The sequence below is a fragment of the Panthera tigris genome, chromosome B1, assembly GCF_018350195.1.
Source record: "Panthera tigris isolate Pti1 chromosome B1, P.tigris_Pti1_mat1.1, whole genome shotgun sequence".
NCBI lineage: Eukaryota > Metazoa > Chordata > Mammalia > Carnivora > Felidae > Panthera > Panthera tigris.
Genome location: NC_056663.1, coordinates 70,508,390 through 70,533,798, shown reverse-complemented (window position 1 = coordinate 70,533,798; position 25,409 = coordinate 70,508,390). Strand labels below are relative to the sequence as shown.

Here is a 25,409-nt window from a genome sequence, read left to right as displayed (position 1 = left end):
GATAGCGCTAGATATTAGCTCCATCTCCTTCTATAAAATGGAATGCTGTTCATGTATTTAATAAAATATTAAAACTTACCATAGTAGATTCTCATTTTTCATGGAGTCCATATTTGCTAATTTGCCTACTGGCTAAAAGTCTTTTGCAACCCCAAAATCCACATGCAGCACTTTTGTGGTCATTCGTGGACAAGTGCATGTGCAGTTGTAAAAACTTGGAATCATCCAAGGTGCACATTCCCAGCCTATGTGGACCAAGGTAATGCTCTGCCAGCTGGTTTCAGCTCTCTCACTGACAACAAAGTGTCCCTTTCACAGTGCATGTAGTGCCTTGTTTTTCGCATTTTTCTGCTTTCTGTTGGTGATTTCACTGTTTAAAAAGGCCCCAAGCACACCTCTGAAGTGCTATCTAATGTTCCTAGGCACAGGAAGGATATACTGAGTCCTTACGGAGAAAACAGGTGTGCTAGGCAAGCTTTATTCAGGCACGAGTTATCGCGCTGTTGGCTATGAATTCAGTGTCAATGATTCAACAATATATATAACATAAGGTGTCTTTAAACAGAAGTACATACAACACAAGTTTTTCTATTTATCAGTTGATGACAATGTGACAAAGGGCTCAAAGAAACTTGATCCTCCTATATGTCCCCAAGGAGCAATGGTTCAGTATTCACTAGTTCCATGTTTTTAATGACTTTATAGAACATAACTACAATGAGTTACAAGAACCGACTGTGTATGCTGGATTTTACGTTAAACAACAGTAATACACAATTTAAAAATGTAGGTCTTTACTCACAAAGAAATTAAAATGTCAGCCACTCACTTTGTAAACTTTAGAATACAAACTCACAGCTGCTAGAATGGAAATATGATCGGCAAGGTGTAATTTACAAATCAGAACGTTTCCTTTTCCTATTGTGTGAAAACATGAACGTCACGTCATTGGAGATTAATATTAAAATATAAATTACCTCCTTGTTTTTTGGCTGCAGTAAATACCAAAAATGCCTGGCTTATTTATTAGCTATATGACTTCCTATCACAGTCTGATATATCTATTAGCTAAATCTATGCATGCCCATCATCTCTGTAGGCTGAGTTTCAAAAGTATCCGTCTTTAGCTTGTCCAGGATATGAATTGTTTCCCTTGAGTATTTGAACTTCAAGCCTTGACTGCATCTCAAGAATGAGTGAGAAGTTGTGGGTGGCGGGGTGAGAAACTTTGGAAGGCAATTTCCACCAAACTTCAGGTCCTCTTCTTCCCCACAACCTCCCTCACACACCCCCAATTCACTCCTATTCAAGAGAGGGGGAAGGAACTACCACTCTCTCCTTTTTCAAGTTTTTACTTGATTCACCCTATGCTCCTAGGAACTCATACTCCTAACTGGTCTAACAAGTGGCTTACTGTGCTTGCTGTGTCTGAAATAACAACAACGACAGCAACAGCTTCTACCCCTTCTCCTGGACTTACCCATGCCAGCACTCAGCTTTTTGTTCGTTATTTTATCCTCCGGTACAAAGAAAGGCAGAGAATGAGCTGGCTGATCCCTTCATCATTCTGCACTCTGCTCTGCCTCCTTCTGTGCCTCCTTCTGTGCCTTCAGGGAGCTGACCTTGACACGGTCCCAGACCAGGCTCCCTTGCCCTCCAGCATCTGACTGGATTTGGTCAAAGCAAAGCACTGGAAGAACTACAGAGGGCAAAAGGAAAGAAAGTCTGGGCTATCTACTTCTATATCCTGTCTCACTAAAGTCCTGGAGTGCATTTATTTTCTAGTCAGGTGACCTCTTCCTCTAAAACCCTGTCCTTAATGACTCTCAAAGTATGATTCAGGGACCCCCGGTGTTTCCAAGGCCCTTTCAAGAGGTCCACGATATCAAAATTATTTTCATGATAATCTTAACATACATTTTGCCTTTTGCATACTCATTGTCTCATGAGGGTCCAGTGACGTTTGTCAATGCCAACATGGCATGGTATCACGATGGACTGGATGCAGAAGCAGAAATGAACATCTACCTATCTTCCATGATGTCAGACATTAAGAAAATTCCAAAAATTTAAAATGATTCCATCATTATCAATAAAGCTCTTCTTTGAAAAACTGGATTATTTTTATAAAGTTATGTTAACATATAATGAGTATATTATTAAAGTTTCTTCATTATTAAGTTTCCATCTGTTTCTTGCCAGGACCCTTTCAGGCACAGTAGGGATGTTGACCAACAGAAAAATAGATCGAGGGTAAGAAGAGGTACTCACCAAAAGAGAGAAGCAAATGACCACAAATTGGTAAAGAAAAATGTGTACCTCTACTAGCACTAAAAACATGCTAACCAAAATGAGAAATGGCTTTTAAGTGCTTTAAGTTTTAGGCAAAAAGGATAATCGTTATATCATCGCTTAAAGAGACACAAAAAAAAATTTGAGTCAAAATTTACATAGTGTTCAACAGACAACTGGTTGAAGGAATTGCAGAACATGAATTGAAAAGAACAGCAGCATACGGTGAATAAAGTAATGCTCTGGACGAATTGTTTAATACCCATTGTATTTTATTATTTGTTGAAAACATCATATTATAAAGGGGATGCACCATGATTCCATGTTTGTGAAAACAGAAGTGTATACACCCACAATAAAAAAGATGGGAGGTTATACACCAAAATGTAGCCTGAGTAAACATGTGGCCAAGATCCATGAAAGGAAGGAGAAACATAGAACACAGCACAAAAGATTTAGGGAAGGCTTTGTGGACGAGGAAACCCAGAACTGAGAGCCAGAATTATAGCCTCATGGTGAGGAAGGGTGTACCAGGAAGACGGCAGGGTATATGCAGAGCTATGAGAAGGCATGAGGTTCCAATTCTGCAGTTCTGTTTTATGCGGTACGACCATGAGGTTAATGAAGGGTGGAGGGTAGAAGAGGAAAAACTAGACTGAAAGATTGAACGCCACGCTGAGAAACCCAGATTTTATCTGAAAAGGAAAGGAGAGTTGTCAGAAGTGACAGAATAGGCAGTTAGTTAGATGTAAGCAGGGAATGGTACTTTCTGACCACTAAAAAGACAGAAATCGAGCAACCGTCAACCACCCCTGGAAGACAAACAGCTAGAAAAAGCCCCAGGGAGCATTCATGTACCTTTCCCTACAACTAACTGCTGCTCTACAGTAACCTATAGCTACAGCATAATACATTTATATTGCTGATTACACACACACACACACACACACACACACACACACACACACAGTGATAACTGTCAGGACAGTTCTGGCAATCACCATACACAGCCAAAAACATCCCCTCCTCACTGGTTGGAGGAGTCTCTTAAATGAGTGGAGACAACCTCAGCAGGAGACCGCCCTAGTTATGACCCATAACCTTTGCAAACATAAAAAGAAAAGACGCTCCTAAACCCCACGGCATTTGGTACCTCTGGGCCTGCACGCTCTCCCATCTTACAAGCATACTTTCCCTTTAACTGCCATTAAACTCTTACTTACTTGAGAGTTTCTTGGTCAAACCCAAGAACTAAGGTTGGCACAGAGGTAAGGCACAGAGGCACGGAAGGGGCTTCCATCGACAGAAGAACTTTAAGAGACTGATATTTCTGACAGCAGTGTAGAAGACATATGGAATGGGCTACATGAATGGCAGGGGAATGGCAAATTGGAAGCCACTGCATAATCCAGGAGGCTATGATGTTGCCTAAAACTCAAGCTGCAACAGAGGTGATGGAAAGGAATATTTAAGACAGAGCTAGGAAGTAGAAACAATAGATCCTGGAAAACATTTAAATATAAGGATAGAGATGCGAATGAGGAATTCAGATTTCCGACTGAAACAATTTGGTGAAAAGTGTTACTATTCCCTTTGTTACAGACTGAACGTTTGTTTCCCTCGAAATTCACATATTGCAAACTAAACTCCAGTGTGATTTTATCAGGAGGTGGGACCTAAGGCATGAGAGTGGAGCCCTTATGGATAGTATCAGTGCCTTAAGAGAGTTCCCTTGCCCCTTCTACCATGTGAAGTTACAGTGAAGAGACTGCTGTCCAAGAACAAGGAAGCAGGCGCTCAGCAGATACATAATCTCTCTGGTGCTTTGATCTTGCATTTCACAGCCCCCAGAACTGTGAGAAATACATGTTTGTGTAAGCCACACAGTCCATACTACTTTTGTGATAGCAGCCCAATGGGCTAAGACATTCCTTTACAATGGAATTCTTTGGGAAGAATTAAGCATGGGAGTCAACAGCAGTTTTCAATATATTGAAATTGGGATATTAAGGGAACATCCACGTAGTTATGACCGGCAGGCATTTGGATACGTTGGGGCTGAATGACAAAAGCAAGGTGTGTGCAGAAAATACAGATCTGAAAATTATCAATAAATGTATGGTTATTGAAGCCACAGTCGTGGAAGAAATCTCCCAAGAAAAGGCTATAGTAAGAAGGCTAAGATGGGATTCTTGGAAACGTCATCATTTAAAGCTTTTGAGTCTTGTTTCTCAAGAATGAGTGTTCATAAGATTCTACGTGGAGCTGGATGACGTGCTACAGCCTTTCCGTCATGAACCCAATCTGAGTGATTTCTTCTGCATGTCGCCACAATAAAACCTAAAGTGAACAATCCAAAAAATCACTTAGATAGCTTAAAATAAGAAAGACATAATCATCTATTGGAACATGGTGGACTAAATATTTCTTAAGGTCTCTAAAAATCTCTAAATAAGTTTCTGAATGTTCTATGACCCCCACATCTCTAACATTTATCGAAAGCAAAATTTCTTTCTGTCGCAGTTTTTTTCCTGGTGGGGAAAAAAGTCACCTAAGACAAAGTTCTTAGAGAACAAGAATCCATAATGGGCTTTAATTTATAATGTCTTACTCCCTTCGGGCTGCTATAACAAAAGTACCACAGACTGGGTGGCTTACACAAACATTTATTTCTCACTGTTCTGGAGACTGTGAAATGCAGGATGAAGGCACCAGCAGGGTAATCTATCTGGAGTAGGCAGTTATGTACACGTGAGCAGGAGAGAGGAGAGGACGGTAGATGGGAAACTGCCAGGGACCACCCAGTCTCTGCCCAGAGACCACCCGACTCCTTTAGACCAATCCCTTTTGCGGTTTAGCACAGCCCAATAAGCAAAAGACACAAGCCACAGAGACGTTCTCAACATTGGAGCATGCACACTTAAGGAAAAAACTTTGTCCTCTAGTAACTCCAAGGCTGTTATGGTATCATTTGCTTTGCAGTTTTGCTCTCTCCCTCCAGCACCCTGGGTATCCCGTAGGCACTCCTGGGAAGATGGCGCTTAACATGAAGCAAAGTTGGAGGGGAGGAAACCAGGACAGATCCAGAGGGTGGTATAACAATGACAAGATGGGCAGGAGGAGGCAAAACAGACCCCCATAGAAAACACAATGCAGAACTCAGCAGGGCGGATACCTACTTCGGGCCAGCCTGCTTCTTTTACTTCTCTGCAGTGTACCTTTGCTCTACGAAATAAAACCTTTGCTGCTTTAACTGTCTATGGACTGAACTGAATTCTTTCCTTCAAGAAGACAACGACCAGGGGATTTACAATCCATTAGCTGATTAACAAAACCAGGACCTGAAAATTCTTCTAAATTTTAGTAACACACTTAATATTAATATGTTACATTTACTAATTATAAAGTAATATAATACATTTGCACATCAGGTTGACAAATATTAGAGGCATTATACCAAATAAACTAAAATGGTACTCTTACATAGTTCTTATGAAAAGACATTAGTATAACTTTTTTAAAGCAATAGGGCAATATGTATCAAACATATTGAATAAAGCAAAATTTTGATCCAATAATTCAACTTTCTGGAAGTCATTATAATGAAATAGAATATATATATATATATATATATATATATATATATATATATATATATATAATATGTTTATAACCAAAATGTTCACTGTAGAGTAGGTATGAGTCAAATTTAAAATAATCTTAGGGGACGCCTGGGTGGCTCAGTGGGTTAAACAGTGGAATCTTGATATCATCTCAGGTCATGACCTCAGCATAGTGGGATTTAGCCTTGCGTCCAGCTCTGCACTAAGCATGAAGCTTGCTTGGGATCCTCTCTCTCCCTGTCTCTCTCTCTCTCTCTCTCTCAAAATAAATAACAATTAAACATTAAAAAAAATAAATTAAATAATTTTAAAGCCCAACCATGTGTTACCACTTAAACTATATTCCACTGGTAGGAATCCTATGAGGCAATTAAGAATGATATGATCAATGTTTCTCATTCAGAGATTCATGGCCCTGAGACCCCTACAACATTATATAATATTTTCTTCTATATACATTCTTATGATGGAGAGAGATGTTCCACAGATTTATGTAGAATATCAAATGAGTTATAACACAAAGGATTTTGAGGATCACTGACATTACAAGCAACTATTTATACAGAAAGACACTGACAGTATTTTGTCAAGTGAAAAAATCAGGTTAAAAAATAACATATCCTTTCACCTATTGATGGACACTTGGGTTGCTTCCATATCTTGCCTATTGTAAATAATGCTGCAATAAACAAACATAAGGGTGTTAGAATTTAAATTAATATATTATATTTTTAAATTGGTGTTTTTATTTCTTTGGGTAAACATCCATTCTTACTGGATCATATGGTATTTCTATTTTTAATTTTTTTGAGAAATCCCCATACTGTTTTCCACAGTGGCTGCACGTTCCTACCAACAGTGCAGAGGGGTTCCTTTTTCTCCACGTCTTTGCCAACTTCTTGTCTTTTTGATTGCAGCCATTCTGACAGGTGTAAGATGATACTTCATTGTGGTTTTAATTTGCATTTCTCTGCGATTAGTGAGAATGAGCATCTTTTCATGTGTCTGTTTGCCATCTGGATGTCTTCTTTGGAAAAGTGTCTATTCAGGTCTTCTGCCCATTTTTTAACTGGAATATTTATTTTTGGTGTGTAAAGTTATGTAACTTCTTTATATATTTTGGATATTAACCCCTTCTCATAAGTGTCCATCAATAGATGAATAAAGATGTGGGAGATATATAATACACACACAATGGAGTATTACTCAGGATGAAGTCTTGCTATTTATGACAACGTAGATGGACCTAGAGGGCAAGTGAAATAAGTCAGACAGAGAAGGACAGATACCATATGATTTCACTTACATGTGTAATCGAAAAGAAAAAATGAGTGAACAAACAAAAAGCAGTAACAGACCCATAAACATAGAGAATAAACTGATGATGGCCAGAGGGTAGGGAGGTGGCAGGGGGATGGGCTATACAGGTGAAGGGGAATGGGAGATACAGGCTCCCACTTATGGAATGAATAAGTTACAGGGATAAAAGGTAAAGCACAGGGAATATAGTCAATGATATTGCAATAATGTTGTATAGTGACAGAAGGTGGCTACACTTGCAGTGAGCACAGCATGACATATAAACTTGTCAAATCACTATGTTGTACACCTGAAAGCAATGTAACATTGGGTATCAGCTATACTTCAATCAGAAAAATAACATTTTTATGAGATCTCATTTTTGTAAATGATAATTCGAAATGCATACATATTCACACATATAAAAAGTTATAAAAGCCATGTAACAAAGTATTAAGAATAGCTACTGCAAGTAGATTTTAGACATTCTTATCAAAAGAAAAAATCTGGAAATTATAAACCATCTGTATATTTAATGCTTTCTCATATAAGTAAACTATTAACTATAGTTTATTTGATGATACATGTTGCTACTTAGAGAAATATTCTAGATACTAAAATAGGTATAATAGTTTGAAGTTTTTGTAATCAAATTTGATTTGAGGTAATGATTGCATTACTATCAAATATTAGATTTTCTATTAAATAAATGTCAAAGCCAGTACAGGATACAACCCCTAAGGATCTGGGATTTGAGATTCAGTACTGCCCACAAATTAATCCAAACCACATAATGGTTTCTGTTTCAGCCTTCGGATGAATAAAATCCAGGCCTATGTAATTAATTAAAGATCATTTGATATTTAATTCATCTATCGCTATTTAGGCTCAAAGATATGCCAAGCCATACACACTACTCCAACCTCTACTGGAGTTACTACATCACCCCTTTAAAGTTACATTTGTTTTCTGGTTCCAAATATTGTCTTAAATTATATTATACAACAACATGTGTATAAACTTGTAATATCATGACATCATGAACAATGTGAATTCACTAGAAAAATAACTCAATGAGTCATACAAAGAAACAAGAAATAACAAGCAAGTTCAACCCTACATGAAAGAAAATCCTATAATCAGCAAGGTCTTATTCTCACTTACTGGATCTTCTCTCATAAACCTAAAAAATAAAATTAGGCTCATAAAAGAGGGCTTGAAAGGATGAGTCTATACAAATCTCATATATAAGAAAAGATATTTTTCATTTAAATGGCAATGAGAAATTCACCTCAGAGTTGTCTTATGAGCCAAATGAAATATATGAAAAAAAAATGTTTTATCACTGTATATTTAAATTGTGGCTTTTTAAAATAAAATACCTTTCAAAAGTAGGTTATAAAATCAACATATCTTCAAGAAGAAATGGAATTAACACATCCTTCTAAGAAATATTAATTCTAAGCACTGACTGTGTAATAATTTTGATTCCTAACTCTGATCCTTCCTCTACAAACATTACTTCTTAGATACAACCCATATGATATAACACTGTGAACACTGATACCAGTTTCCTGTTGACAGAAAACAGAATAATGATGGAACCACTACTAGGGTTTACAACATATAAAGCTGTTAGTGGCTTAGTGGAAAGAAAGTGGCTCACTGGAAACTTGTGAGCAACTGTAGTCAGTCCGCAATACTGCTTTCTAGAAGCACTGTTCCTTACTTACAATCACATGCATGGAAAAAAAAGATCGGATTTTCTCATTATGTCTAAAATAATTAACAACAATTCAGATAGCTACTTCATATACGAAAGGCCTTTATAATGACGAACAATGTAAATAACTTAAAATACACATTTAGGGGCACGTGGGTGGCTCAGTAGGTTACGCGTCCCACTCCTGGTTTCGGCTCAGGTCAAGATACCACGGTTCATGAGATGGAGCCTTGTGTCCAGCTCTGCACTGACAGCATGGAGTATGCTTGGGATTCTTTCTCTCCCTCCCTCCCTCTCTCTTTGTCTCAAAATAAATAAATAAACTTTTTAAAAAATAATTAAAAAATAAAAAATACACATTTAAAGAGTCAAATCATTGATTTGTAGTCACTAAACTGTAACGGAAACCATCCCATTATTACATCAAATCAATTATTTTCTAGTTTGAAGATAGCCATTCCTTCCTAAATAAGTACTTAAGTATATATTCCCAGGTACCCTGAAAAAGTGTAAAAGGTACACATTTAATCTGGGGAGACTTAAGCCGGTCTTCCTTAAGATTTTGGAATCACACCATGTCTATGCTAATAAAGTGAATACCCTAAATATAGGATTAGAAAACATATATTCAACATTATGAAGAGTTAATTTTACCCATTCACTCAATAAATGTTTAATAATGTAAACCAGAAAAATAGACCAATGAGTAAGAATCGAAAACAAAGAATCTCTGCCATTTTAGAAACTTCACTTTAGTAAAAGAGTTAGAAGTACAAATTAAGAAGGAAAATCGCTCAGTATTATGAGAATAAGCCTCAGGTTCACAAGGGCCAGGATTGGCATCTCTTTGTACCCTGGTCTACACCCTAGACCAGAGGTTCTCAAAGTATGTTCTAGGAACCTCTGGGAGTCTGTCCACAAGACCCTTGTGTTGGTCTATAAGATCAAAGCTATTTTCCCTAAGTGTGCAGTCAAGTTTTACTGAGATCACTTAATATGTGATATCACAGTAGAGTGAGCACAGAGGCAGATACGAGAATTTATCTGTCTTCCAGCATGCCACACACTAAAGAGATTTGCAAAAAATGTGAAACGATGCCACTCTTCTAAGTGTTTTTATTCTGGAGAATATAATTATTGTCGCCATAAGCTAGATTAATGTTAATATGTTGATCACTGCTCTTTTTAAGTGAATTTGCTATTTCTAAATGAATAAATCAATATGTTTATACTTTTTCAATCTTAATTTCTAATATGATAATAATTAATAGACATAATCCACACTAACAAAAGCTCTTTGGCATCTTCAATAGTTTTCACAAGTATAAAAAGATCTTGAGACCAAGAAGACTGAGGACAAATGGCCGAGCACATAGTTGGTTGTCAATGAGTACTGATTAGTGAATTAACAGGGAGGGTTATACTAATGTAGTGATTACTAAGCCAAGATCTGAAGGGATGGACAGAGGTCTTTGAGATGAGTGAAAGGTTAAGTTTAAAAACAGTGCTATTTAAAACGTTTTCTGTGTAGTTGAGTAACTTATAGAAAATGACTAAAAATGAAGTTATTTTCTTACAAAGGAGAAAATGGACAAGATGGGGGGCTACCAGTCATAAAAATGAATGCCTCTCCACAAACTATTCTGTAGTTCTAGAGAAAATCTTGGATTCGAAGCTGGACATCCAACCATCTTTCAAGGGAAAGAGACTGGCTTATCATTAGCTCTGTCATTTTCTAGAATTAATATGTTTTAAAATGGTATTAAGATCAACATTAATAGGGGCACCTGGGTGGCTCAGTCAGTTAAGCATCTGACTTCGGCTCAGGTCATGATCTGGCAGTTTTGAGTTCAAGTCCCACATCAGGCTCTGTGCTGACAGCTCAGAGCCTGGATCCTCCTTCAGATTCTGTGTCTCCCTCTCTTTCCCCCCCCCACCCCCACCACTTGCACTTTGTTTCTCTCTCTCTCAAAAATAAATAAATATTTAAAAAATCAACATTAACACTAACTGCTGTTAAAAATAATGTCAAATCAAAACAAAATATGAAATACATGTTTGCTCAATTATGTTTTCTAAAATTACTCACCCATTATCCTGCTTTCAACTTTCAGATTGTTAATCATTTTTTGGATATGTGAATGCATAAGACTCTTCATCAAAGACAAATTTTGAAGTTACTTAAATGATAAAATAAGGTGCTATATATATCCCTTAAAGGGACACTAGCAACTCTAAACATAAGATATAATCAAACACATAAAGTATTATCCATTTTGCAGGCAAAACCTAGTAACAAAGCTAAAAATTGAACAGAAACAGAGGTGACTTAAAAAAAAATAGGACGACCCTACAACAAGCAATTGCACTACTAGGTATTTATCCAAAGGATACAAAAATGCTGATTCGAAGAGGTACATGCACCCCAATGTTTATAGCAGTGGTATCAACAATAGCCGAATTATGGAAAAGGCCCAAATGTCCATCAACTGATGAAGGGATAAAGATGTGGTATATATGTACAATGGAATATTACTCGGCAATCAAAAAGAATGAAATCTTGCCATTTGCAACTACGTGGATGGAGCTAGAGGGTACTACGCTAAGCAGAATAAGTCAGGCAGAGAAAAACAAGTAACATACGATTTCACTCATATGTGGAATTTAAGAAACACAACAGATGAACAAAGGGGAAGGGAAGGAAAAATAAAATAAAAACACAGAGGGAGGCAAACCACAAGAGACTCTTAAACACAGAGAACAGACTGGGGGTTGCTAGACGGGAGGCTGGTTGAGGGATGTGCTAAACAGGTGATGGGCATTGAGGAGGACACTTGTTGGGATGAGCACTGGGGGTCATAAGTAAGAGATGAATCACTCACTGGGTTCCACTCCTGAAACCAATACTACTCTGTACATTAACTAACTTGAATCAATCAATCAATAAATAAATAAATAAATAAATAAATAAATTTAAAAATAAATAAATAAATAATACGACTTGGACTTTTTATATAAAACCCTTCATAAGTTCCTGAATGACTTATTAATGAGTAAAGGCAAGCATAACAAAACCATTCTAAGATTTTATAAAAGGGAGCCAGCTGTGAAACTATTCTGTATGATATCAAAAATACACTCCTGGGTGCCTAGCCCTGTGGTCTGCCTAAAGGCCAGAGGGAAAACCCCTTGTTGACCATAAAAGGGCTGCCTGCATGTTCTCAGTGGAAAGTATACAGGATCTTATTTACACAAGTATAAATACATGCCATTCCTTTGTGCTCACAGGCACTCCTGAAGGCTGGCCAGAAGAGGAGGGTCCACAGGCTCGACGCAAACAGGATTCAAAAAGTCTAAGACATTTTCCAACATCGAACGTACTTTATTTTTCTAGCTTATGTTCTTTCATGATAAAAATATCTACAAAGCCTAAGATTGCTATCATTTAACAGGTGGCAGCCCTAGAAATACTTTAAAATAAGCCTTTAAGTTTCAGGAGGAGGACAGAAAACACATTTCCATAAATAGGCACTTTTTTCTTGCAACATTACAGCTGTGCGAAAGCTGAGGAATAAGGAAGAATGTATTTGTGGTCAATAACAATGCCCTATCTCTTGACATTTCTCAGTAACTTAGAAGGCAAGAGTTTGAAACCTTCTGAGAAATAGTAAGTGAACAAATTATCATGACCGTTTCAGGTCCCCAAAAATACTGGTAGCAATACATTAAAGGAACAGCATAATGCAGGTACACAATACCTGGCAGGTGGTGTGTGTGTGTGTGTGTATGAATAATTACAATATTATGATTACAGAACAAACAAGTGAACATGACTGTGAATACAGTGAATGGTTTCCTCTTAAAACTCTTGGGAAATTCTGATATTTCTGCTTGGTAACATGGGTTAGACACACGCCATACAGATCTCAGATTATCACACTGAGATAGAGTCTGACATAAAAACTCACTACAAGGCCAAAGTGAACATTAGCAATCGTCTAATTTGATTATCTCTTCGGTGAGTGAATTCCACCTAAAACATCTGTGCTTCGTGGTCTCGCAGTCCAGAGAGACTCAGTCCCTTCCCCCAGGAACCCATCTAACCAATAATGCTTAAATGTTCTACCACCTTCTACTTAAGGTTAACTTGCCCCCGTGGATAGGTAAAAATGCAAGCCCAGCTCCGCCTCCGGATTACTGGACGTATCAATAGTACAGGTCAGCAGTGAAAGAAATATACCTGTGACACAGCTCACTTCATCTCTGAGAAGCTCGGGCAAACTGTCTCACTGATGTCAACCTCAATGTTAGCCACTTTAACTTCCCATCGTACTTCATAAATCTATTTTGATAAATCTTGCTGGTCGGGGTGTGATCCACAGACTAGCAACATCAGCATCACATGAGCATGTTAGAAATGCAGACTATCAGGCTCCACCCCAAGCCTACTGAAGCAGAATCTGTATTTTAACAAGATCCCAGAGGGTTCAAATAAACATTCGAGTCTGACAAGCACTGATCTAAGTACATGCACACCCATTATTTCTTTAATGTTCTCTTGTGGAGCCACATTGGATTATTTTGCTAGCCTCCCTACATCAAGCTTTTTCTTTTGTTCATCCTATCCAATTTATTTTTAGAAACCCCTATGTGCATTTTCAGCCTATCTGGCTGGAAAGATGGGTGAAGAAAGTAAAATTCATTAAGTAGACCGGACATTTTGCTGGGAGTTTCATTAACTCTACCTCTGTGAGGTAACTCTTTGTTTCATAATTCTACAAATTGGGAGTCTTAGGTGATCAGAAAGGTTGAGTGACTAAGTTGAGATCATGTAACTAACAGGTGGGTAAACCAGGATTTAAACTCAGTTCCAGACTTCAGTAAGTCATATTTTCACACTCTGCCTTTTCTTCCTCTATGGATTCTTTTTATCCCAAATATCCAGGCTTCCTCTACTGAAAATAAATATGTGGCATTAGCAAGACAAAAACTCCAGGGTATTTAGAGCCTTCATTGACTTCCCTACATTTAAGAAGTGACCATAAGCTGAGCAAGTCTGCTCAGCATCTAACCAAATTAGAGCTGTAGTTCTAACAAATTAAAGCAGCTATTGGAAGCTGATAATGTCATGATTAAGGGCACACAGCCTGGAACCAGACTGTCTTCGTTGGAACCCCTGCTCAGCTACTTGACCTTGGCCAAATGGCTTACATTCTTCTTAAACGTGGAATAATACTAGTAATTGTGCCCTCACAGGCTTTTTTGTGAGGTTTAAAGGAATTAATGTATGTAAAGCATATACTAATGCACGTGTGGTGTGCTGTAAGCACTTAATAAGTGTTAACTATATTTATTATTCAATGGAATTTCTGCTTGTAGTATAACCTGCCTCTATTAAAAAAAAAATCCTTCCACTTAGCTAAGCAGTTGGTAATAGTGTTCCAAATCAATACGACATTTGCTTCCTTCTCTTTCATTGATCTAAACCTCACATACATTGATTGCTTATCATTATTACAAGTGAACTATAAAATCCATCACCAACTTGTATTTTTTACAGCCTTTCCCTGCCACAGTCAATTCATGTGTCCACTGGTACCTAGTTAGAACAGTTAACAAACGGTAGCCTGAAGACTTTTAACACACAAACAACAGGCCAAAGACCAAGATGCGTGTTCAGACCTACAGGTGAGAGTTTTGGCCTTGCTCCTTACAATCCACTCACATCTCCTGATTTCCAGTCCGCCTGCAATTCTAACAGCTCCAACTACAAAATATATCCAAAATCTCACTGACCACTTACCTACTTCATGCTGGTCTAAGACACCAGAATGGCGTGTCTTCCCTTCCCCCACTCATGCCAGCAGAAATAATCATCCCTATAAAATGCATCACTCGTCTGCTCAGCTCACTCCGGCTCCCCAGCTGTGCCCCATCTTGCCAGCCACACTCTTCTCTTAGGGTCTTGCCACTCCCCACGGGCCCTGCCGGTAAGGCCTTCTCCCCCATCTATCTCCTCAGCTCCAAGGTCAAAGGCACCTCGGTGGGCTTTTCCCATTTCCAGGCGCAGTAGTGAGAGGACTACTAGGAGATATCTAGGAATTCTAGCTGCCGCCACGTCCACCCACTGCAACGGATGGTGGTGCGGAACTGCTCCCGCTTCCCGATGAGGAGGATCCAGCGGGCACGCGGCACCGAGCCCCATAACCTGAAAGCTTGCAACTTCCGCTACGACAGGCTGATTCCCCTTGAGCCCGTGAGGGTGGAGCCGCCGGCCGGCTGAAGACAAAGGCGTGGTGGTCGTGGAGCAGAGATCCGGCCAGCGAAAACCCGCCACCTCCTACGTGCAGACCACCATGGGCCACCCCCAGCAGCATCAGGCACCAGTGGGGCCCAGGTCTGCCCTTGGCTGCCATTCCCAGAGCCGGAGCCATCCTGGCAGCCACAGCCTGGAATGGTGAAGAGGAAGCAGGCCCGCCCACCAAGAGCTCCTGAGCACCTGCCCCTCACCTCCAAAGCAAGGAAGACGTCAACCACCTCAAACAAGTCACCTGAGTGGCCCCCCCCCCCCAGGGCTTACTTGAATATTCTTTGCTTGTATTACCTCACAATGTTCTCTAACCAGACACACTCCCGGTCTCCCAATACACAACACTGATCATATTCTCTTCTACTGACAGTTCACTTATGTATGCTACTTGTCATTTTCCTCTCCTCCCTCAAGTGTAAACTCAATGAGGTCACAGGTTTTGTACGTTCTGTCCACGGCTGTATCGCCCGTGTCTAGCATCCTGCTGCATACATAATAAATGCTCAATGTTCTCATTGAAAGAACAAACGAGCAGGGGCATCCTATTCACCCCTAGACAAATAAATAGTCTAGATATTTCCAGTATTTCAAGACACACATATATAGCTTCCACAGGGAAAACTTAAGACAGCAAAATGCTTTCTCCTATTAAAAAAAAAAACAAAAAAAAACTAAATCAAAACCCAAAGATTTAAAAGAAAAAAAAACTAAACTCCAATTTATAGAAGCTGAACAATTGCTATCTTTTCTCAAAGCAGGGACAAAAAAAAAAAAAAACCTTCATAAATGTATGAGTTTGTTAATTAAAGAGATTGTCCCATCTCCCTTAAGAGGCCATTCTCCCTTACTGTGACAGTCCAGCTCAAGGAGTGGATGTGATGACTTTGTACGAATGAAATTGCAGGGGCCGACTGACAGAGCAATTACTCATTTGGCCAGGAAGATGGCTAACACTCATAATCTTGCAAAAAGCACCTCGGGAATTTTAATGACCACACAGACTCAACAGTTTAGTTTCACTTCTAACCTGAAAACTATCCAGTACTGTCCTCTGTTATCATAACAGAGGTGCTCATGAGTTCAGTATGACTCTTGAAGCACCTGGGCCCTTATCAGAAGGATTCCAGCCCTCTGCTGCCACAAGCTAGCCACGTCTCACCCAAACCAACCGCTGAACACTAAGAAATCAGAATTCACATTCTGTCTTCTTCTCATACTTGGTTGCTAATATCATTCCAACGACATCATACTTTAATCTTCTTGTAAACTGTGGAGCATGCATTTTGTTTATGAAAAAAACTGGACAAAGTAGGTTATGTCCTCCCACCTATTAAAACAGCCTACAGAGGGGCGTCTGGGTGGCTCAGTCGGTTAAGCGTCCGACTTCAGCTGAGGTCATGATCTCGCGATCCATGAGTTCGAGCCCCGCGTCGGGCTCTGTGCTGACAGCTCAGAGCCTGGAGTCTGTTTTAGATTCTGTGTCTCCCCGTCTTTCTGACCCTCCCCTGTTCATGCTCTGTCTCTCTCTCTCTGTCTCAAGAAAATAAATAAACGTTAAAAAAATTTAAAAAAAAAACAGCCTACAGAATATGCAGATAGGAGTACGGTGAGTCCTGCAGAAAGTACTACTTAATATTATTCACCTCTGACAAAGAAGATACGGAGAAAATAATTTTTAAAACTCAAGAAATCTGAAGTGAAAGGCTGAAGTCTCTCCTTATCTGCCACCTAGAACACTGAACATGTTCTCGGGTTGAGGCAAAAATAATAGCTCTGGTTTCACAGCATATGGTAAACAAACTACCCGGAAATACAAGATGTATAAATCGGAAAAAGAGACCAACCCATTTGGAAGCATACGACGCAATATTTCACCCAAGATGATTTCATTTGCTTCGCAATGAAAATTATAAACTGAGTAAGCCAGAGCAAGGTTTTTACCTGTTTTGACAAAAGGCCTTGATACTATTTCTTCGTTTAGTGAGCACGGTATTTGTTAAAGGACGAATCCGTTTTCTGAGCAACAAGTGAGCTCAAAACTGCCAAAGCACTGAGGGAAGAGCTCCTGCCTTCTCTCAAGAGTTCACCTATTTATCAACAAGACAACCTGAACGGAGCATGTCGGGCCGAGCCCGACAGAGCCCAGCACAGAGAGCTACACTTGTGTTCTGTTCCTGCTTCCAAGATCTACATGACTAAGAAAATGACTTCACCTCTGGGAAAACAAGGCAAGGAGGACTTCACGAGACCATACCTACGTCGCTCCCGGGGGCACGTTCCCAATTTTTTTAAAGACTCTGCGAGCCCTGAAACTTTCCAGAACAAAAGCATTAAAAAGACATCTTCACGTTCATTTCAGAATGCTTGAAGTAATGTTTACAATTACTTTGGTGAAGAGGGTAGAGGGCCAGAGTAATGTCTGTTCCAAAGCTGAGAAGGGCTGGACGCAGGAGCGTGCGTGTGCATCACCCGGCTCCAACTCTCTCATAGCACAGTGGTCATGAGTCACCATTACGAATCTTAAACTGCATAAGGAAAGGAGGGCAGCAGAATGAAACAAAAGGAATCGCCCTTGGATCTCTTAGGATTCTTGACACCAGGAAGTAAACAGGGCAGAAGACCAATGGGGAAATAAAGGAGGAACACACACAAGGCCCTGACTAGTGATCTCCTGTTATGGATGTGTATATATACACACAGCGGTGGCCCCCCAGGCCTCTGCCGTGGATGTTCCCTACCCTCCACAGTTTACACACAGGGTTGCTTTGGCACTCCCTTCCCTACTCAAAGCTCCAAATTTACTTCCCTCCTCAAAACTCCCTTTTAATGTAGAGTTCTCCCTTGAGACGATCCTAGTCTCAGAGGTCAATGCACTTTGAGGGGTTCTGGACTCTGCAGACAGAAGTTTTCACCTGAGACATGAAACCATAATAATTAAACACCAAAATGAAGGCATGACGACGAAGGATACGAGCAATATGAGAAAAATGAGATGCAGGAAACAAAACATGTAGTTTTTCGTTACTTTGTGGGTTTTGTTTATTTGGGTTTTTTATTTGTTACTTCTTTCATTTCTTATGTGTTAGATGAACCTATCATGGGTGAAATCCCAAAATGTGAGCCTCGGTTGAGGTGTAATTTCAATCACAAGTATAAAAAAACAAAGTCTTCACCACTCGTCTTTTTTTTTTTTCCTTTCCCTTAACTGAAAGTTTAGTGTCATAAATGCAGCTATAGTATTTCTTCCAAAAATGAAATAGTATTATTCCTTAGAGGAGAATTTCCTACCTGCTTTACACCTGGGGTCTGAAATAATTTTTACTCTTGAATTTCTAAAAGGCTCACCGAACAGATGAGCTTACATACTGCAAAGCGCGTGAGCATGCAGCCCCAGGGTTAATGCAGTACAGGCAGAAGCTGCCTGATTTCCATGAGGGACCAGGTGCTGGTATGCCTGAAGGATACACCGTACTTAGAAAGTCAAGTAACGTGCGGTTTCTCAATCCACCAGGCTCGATAAATGTGATTGGTGAGCATCTGTATGGTCAATACAGACCCTGGCTCACAGTGCACTATAGAACACAGCTGCAAAGGAAGGCAGGGGTTTGATTTTGGGTTTTTATCATGGTTTATATCACACTCTTAAAGCCTGTGGTGTGCAAACAAATGGCATGTTCCAGATGTTTCCAGCAAGTGTACGGGGGAAAAAAACACCCCATAATATTTTCTTGATCTTTCAGGCTTAAGAGCAGGATGTACAGACTACACGCTAAGCTTTTTTTTTAAAAAAAGGAAAGAAACAAAAGAAAAAAGAAGAAAATCCCATATGGTGCCAAATGTTGGCAGCTATCTTCTTTCTTCCCAGACAAAACTCTCAGGTCTTATGAAAACAACATTTCCTGCAAAGTGCCAAAAACAACACAGATAATTGTTGTGATGGCTCTTCTCACCGGCTGCCGCAACAGCCTTACTGCTTTGCTTATCCACATCTAGCCTCTGGGATAAAATTAAGAGTCAACTTTAAATCTTAACCCCAAAGGGCCACCTTTCAGAATGCCATCTCCTAAGCTTCTAAAAAACAAGTCTTGCATTTTAGGTGCTTTCCTTTAGAATAGAAGAAAAGGCTATTGTTTGTATTTGCCCCCCTTCCTCACTGTTTAAATTAGGCTTAGAATCTGCACAGCCTTGTTTCTATGACAGAAATAGTATAGATTATTATGGAAAATTTAGCAAATCCTAAATGTATTTTAGGAAATAAAATATCAACACCCCCACTGCTCCCCTACAGCCCCTCTAGACAAAATTCTAATAACATTTGACTATACTTCATTTTAGTCTTTCTACTTATGTGGAAAGATGTATGTGGGCACGCATAAAAATATTTACAATGCTACTGTCACCCTGCTTCTTCACTTAGCGTAGTGTGAGCGTTTTCCCAAGAGGACACCACATTTTGATCACCACCCTAAATCCCATGAGTAACAACAACTGTGTATAATTCACAGCATTTCTCGTGGGAGGTTTATTGCTCTACTGACCAACACGGGACCAGTGTCAAATTCACCGATGGCATGTGTAGCTGAAATATGAGAAAGGTGAGAAGAGATTACAGGGTAGAAGAATGGAAGCCCAAATGCCCATCTCAAAACACGTTCAGTTCCTTGGCGATTTCTTGTTCTTGTTAAGAACCAAAAAGAGACAAATTTATTCTCTGGAATCCTGATATTAAGAAGGCTTTGAAAGATCCATGATTATTCCTTTAAATGCTCAAGCCATTGAAATGTGTGTACAATATAGAAAATGGGCCATTTAATTTGAATAATGAAGAGAAGTTAAAAAGCATTCATTACTTTCTGCCTAAGGGTGTGATCTCCTTGATTAACATGCGCACTAATGGGAAAGAAGCTAATGTTCACTTGTTTTTTCCTTCAGAGCATTAATACCATTTGAGTTGGTCATTAAGGAGTAATCACACACACACACACACTCACATACTTACACACACACACACACACACACACACATACACAGTCTGTGCTGCGATGTTTCTTTATAACAAACCAGCCTCAGGAAATTATTAATGAGGGGTTAGGAGGTTACACAGCAGTTAAACCCAAAAGAATGTGCAGAGAGAGAACTACCTATTCAGAATTGTTGGGGAGGACTGGCAGTTTGAAAAGGAATTCCTTCCTAGCCAAGAAATTTTCTATATTGTGCAAAGCCAAAATAAAGTGAGTCATAACACTTCACATTTCCTAACTGGATATTACTAGAATGACCTCGGATTTTCTACGGAAATCAAGAATGCCACAAATGAGGATGTAGACTGTTTCGCCCTGCCCCTCCTCCCTACCCTGTTTGAGGAAATATCTGAGATGGTATAGATCCAGTCCTGGCAGAAACTATTAAAAACCGGATGACATATTATTTGTAACTGTCAGCTTTACCTACAGGAGAAGAAGGAGTGGACCAGAAAATAAAAATAGCTTTGCTCAGAGGTACAAAAGCACCAGCAACCACACACCACCAGCACCCCCATGCCCCTTTTCTAGAACATACAGGTTATTAGAAAAAGCCAACTGTTATATCTGATGGTTATGAAGGGATGCCACCCCAAAATATGCCACTTTGGCAGAAGGATCATTTTGAGCCTACAGCGAGTGAGAATCAACAAATGCAGGAAAAGTTCTCTGTCTTCCCCTTATCTGCCTAAAAGCAGAGCATAAATTTCCCTTTGTGAAGGTGGCATAAATTATTTTTAACTAATCTCTACGCTCAACATGGGACTCGAATTTACAACCTGGAGATCAAGAGTCACATGCTCCACCAACTGAGGCGGCCAGGCGCCCCTTCCCCATGTGTTTTAGAGCCAATAATTCTCCCACAGTTTATAGCCCTTTGCTAAAATGGTATATAAGCCTCTGAGTCTGCTACGTTGAGCTCTTCATTCCTTTCTGTAAAGCCCTTGTCCACAGAAAACTAAAAATATTAACAAAATCTATATGCCTTTTTTTCCTGATAATTTGACTTCTGTCAGTTAAATTCAAATACAACAGAACCTAAAAGGGTAGAAAAAAGGATTTTTTTTTGCCTTTTTCCCCCGCCCCCACAATTCACTAGGAAACTTGAAGAGCAGTGCTGCAATTGGAAACATTCTACTTACTTTCACAGATATATAGATCTTTGAAATTTAGAACTGTTGAATTGCTAAACGGCTTTACAAATTCATGGAATGCAAAATTCAGTCAATGATAAAAACTGGCAAAGATTTCAGAATAAAAATGTCAACTGATATGTCATTAAGTGGGCATAAGTTAACCAGGACTCCTGAGTGGTTTCTTGTTGCGGGTCTTGATATTAACCTGTCAAATACAATTCAAATGGTAAATAATAATGAAAAGAAGGAAATCCCTGCCCCGGTACCAGAGCCAGCCTTAGTTTCGTAATACTAACCTAGCCAGAGAAAGGTCTTTCTCAATTTAGCCAAAATCTGAGCCTGGAGATCCACACTCCATCTGGTTGGAGAGATTAAAATCCTTGCTTTCTACTGAAGATTCACTGCAAGAAGGTTCAAAGCAAATCATTCCTAAATCCACCAACGTACTTAAGGCCCCTAACATGCCCCCCATTTAAAACCTCTGGGCCATTTCAAGCATAAATTTTAGGGGAAAGAGACTGCCAGTGAAGGTCTAAATTGGTAGAAAAAAAAGAAATCCTTCCCCCAGGAATATTCTTCTGCTTCAGACTTCCTTCCCCAAAAAATTGTATAATGACAACAATTGGTCACATTAGCTGACTTGCTGTGTAACCTGTTTTAATACGGCCACTGAAACGAAACAAAAAATGTCCTGTTTATAACATGAGGCATTATACATTTAGGCAAAAGCATGAATCTGTTGGCTTTTAAAATGCGGGGTTTTCAAATAATCAAAACTTCTTTTTTTCCTAGAGCATTTACTAAATATCTCATTTCACCAACATCCTCTTTGCACTTAAATAAACAAGGTATTTTCCATAAAATATAAGAGGAATCATGAAGCAGTCAGAAACAAAGAATCTCAAGTCACAATATAATGGTGGAGTTAGCCTAAATTATAGGTTAGTTAGTACACACAGACCTAGGATGACACTACCAAGTTTCTTAGGAAATGTAATATTTATTTATTGTCCGTTATCACTGAGGGAGATAGTAATTATTCATTACTATGTAGAAAATCAAATAGAAATCTTCAAGAACATTTAAGTGAAAGTGTATTTTCTGTTATTCACTAAAATTGACAGCATTGACTCAATCTAATCATGTTTTAAGACAAAAACAATTCTTCAACTTGGCATCTATTACAGTACAAAGACCTAAGTCATATACAAAACGGAAAAAATCAATTTTGGCAGCTAGACGAGAACGGAAACTGCACAGGCCAGGTTTCTCCAGCTCTTAAGACCCGTCTGATACATGAGATACCTAACACCAAACATTCAATAAATTGATCCACTAATAAACTGCAAAAGTCAGTGATCTTCCTCAAATTTCTAGTACACAACCAAGGAAATTTCCTCGGTATTTTTTTATTAATCTGCACAGGATTCAAACAGTTTTTTTTTTCCAGCACCAATATAAGACATGAAAAGATCTGTGAAAAATCTGTGATCATTGAAAAATCCGTAGGCATAAAAACAACTGAATAATTAGGTCTGAGAAAAAAATAGTAAAGGAAAGTTTGTTTTCTGTTTTGTGTATAAGACAATCGTTTGCAAAGAAAACATGCTGAATTTTGTCTTTTTAAGGAAACACCAAAGGAAACCTTAATAATAAATGTTTGGAGTACCAAAAAAGAGCCGAAGCACAATGTTTAAATTACTGAACTCAAAAAATAAAATAACTTCTTACATACCTTGGATTCTATCCCATAGTAAAAGAAAGATTTACATAGTCAAGCTTCATTTGTTCACATGAGACTTACTCTTAAGAAATGATTTTATCCTATAAATGAGAAGACCTCCCTGCCTTCACAAAAGATTGCCACTTGCAGTCATCAGTTGTGAAAAATTTCTGCTTGATAGCATGATGGTTATATGACCGTCTCTCAAAACCCTAAAGAGCCAATCTATTAAAAACATCCAGGAACTGGGTTCTTGTCCAGACTGTTTTCTAGATTAGAGTCCCTGCTACAGTGGAATCAGGAGGAATCTGGAAAAAATCTGGGACTTTCAAAAGGGTCATTAAGAAAGCATTAACACCCTAATGTCATATCCACCAGCAAAGGTGACTCACTAGCTCCTACCAAACCTACTCCCCACTGTAGTTTTTGAATTATTTTTGTCACTTACATTGCTGTACAAGTGCATCATGTGTTAGAATATACATTTCTAGATATCTTTGGTCAAAGTAGAGAAATACGATGTATTCTCAACAGGGCTTCTGAAACTTTATTGTTCTTAAAAATCTTACCAGATGGTATTACTTTAAAAGTTGCCATAAAAAGACATAAAGTATGCCCTCCTGCCAAAAGTATGTATTCTGGTGTTTTTTTTTTTCCAAATTGGTGAAACCTTGGTTTTCTAATAGCATGAGTAAGACACGAGAAATGAAAGATTGAGAATTACCCATCTATCTGTGTTCACTCTCAGTAACCAATACATCTAACTCCTCCAGCACAGGAACTGAGAATATTAGGATACAACTGCCTGAATAAACTGTATATGGAAGCACAAAGTCAGTTTTCAGCCCTGCTATCTGCCACCCCTGCTAATCCGGGATGACTGCAAAACGAATATAAGTGAAGATAATTCACTTTCCCTCACAGAGATGAATAAAATGAATATAAAAACAAACAGACTGGTCTCCGAGAGTCCTGAACAACCGTGTTGCCTTAAATCTACTGAGAAACTTGGGCATAACCCTCTGTAGTCTGGGTACCGTACTTATGTAAATCACAGAGGGTATGGTTTTAATTTGGTTGTGACACCATAAATATTGGCATACTGAACATGTGCTTACTGCCATGAATTTTGAACTCTCTCTCTCCAGGGGCTGCTTCTGTTTTGTCCACATGCCAGAACTAAGGACTACTTGCCCATAATCTCATATGATCAGAGCTGAGAAAATCGACTTTATTTCCAAGAAAAAAATAAATACATCCTTTGAATGATTTTTTGAAATAATGACTTTTCCAAGATTTTTGCTTTCCCAGGGATAAATCACAGTTGTCAGTCTCAAAAGCCGAAAACAAAAAAAGGAAAAGCAAACTGAAAATAAGCAAGCACATGAGGATAAATCTCACATTCACTAGAAAGAACAGAAGGAGGAAATACTTCAAAATAAAAATAAGCTAAAGTTTTGAAAACAGACTTTTGATAGTCATGCTTTTCTTAAACTGATTGCAATAAACGCTATCATAAAGTTCCCTGTTTAAAAATAAGTTTCCTGGAAATGATACATTTCTTCTTCTTGTTGAGGAAATAACATTCTAAACAGTCATCATTATAATTTTGCTAATAATGTTCTTTGTACATTCATTTTACTCAGTCTAAGCAGAAAGATTAGGAGTCCTTCCAGTGTGTCCCCTTTTAGTTCCTCAAAATGAAGCCAGACATCAGTTACATCCCTCAGTTGTGAAATAAAGCATATGACCTCTTTAGAGCCTATCAGTGATGACCTGGGAGACCAGATGTCAACGCTACAACAGAACCGGCTGTGTTGGGTCCAAGTGGGCTGTTTTCACTTCACTTAAAAAGATCTACCATCTAAAGAGACACTAAGCTAAAGATTATTTAACATTTTATTTTCTGACACTTGAAAATGATGGAAGAAAAGGCACATACAGAACTAGAATTTAAGGTAGAAAGTGGCAAGTTCTGCAATATCCTGGGAGTTTAGGGCAGGCACACATGTCAGACTAGTGAAACACACAGGATTTGTAGAGGCAGCAGCAATCGGGCTGGACCTTAAATACACATAGGCTTTGAACAGACAGAGTGAAAGAGGGATGATAGTTACCTGATGGTTACCCTTCCCATCTCCTCACAGGCAGTAACTGGTCCATTAGTCATTATTTGATATCTGGACTATTGCCAATGCCTTTAAACTGGTATCCTTGTCCCTCACTTCTCTGTATTTTACAATCATCCTGCTATGCTTTTTTTTCTTTTTTTGGAAGCAAAA

The 25,409-nt window shown here is 38.9% G+C and overlaps 1 protein-coding gene and 1 pseudogene across 3 annotated transcripts in view; one reads left to right on the top strand and one right to left on the bottom strand.

Annotated features, from left to right (window-relative positions):
• Window positions 1-25,409, bottom strand: part of PDGFC (platelet derived growth factor C) — a 205,147-nt gene that overhangs the window by 162,595 nt on the left and 17,143 nt on the right. The gene's annotated exons all lie outside the window — the stretch shown is intronic.
• Window positions 163-15,728, top strand: LOC122237753 (annotated as a pseudogene).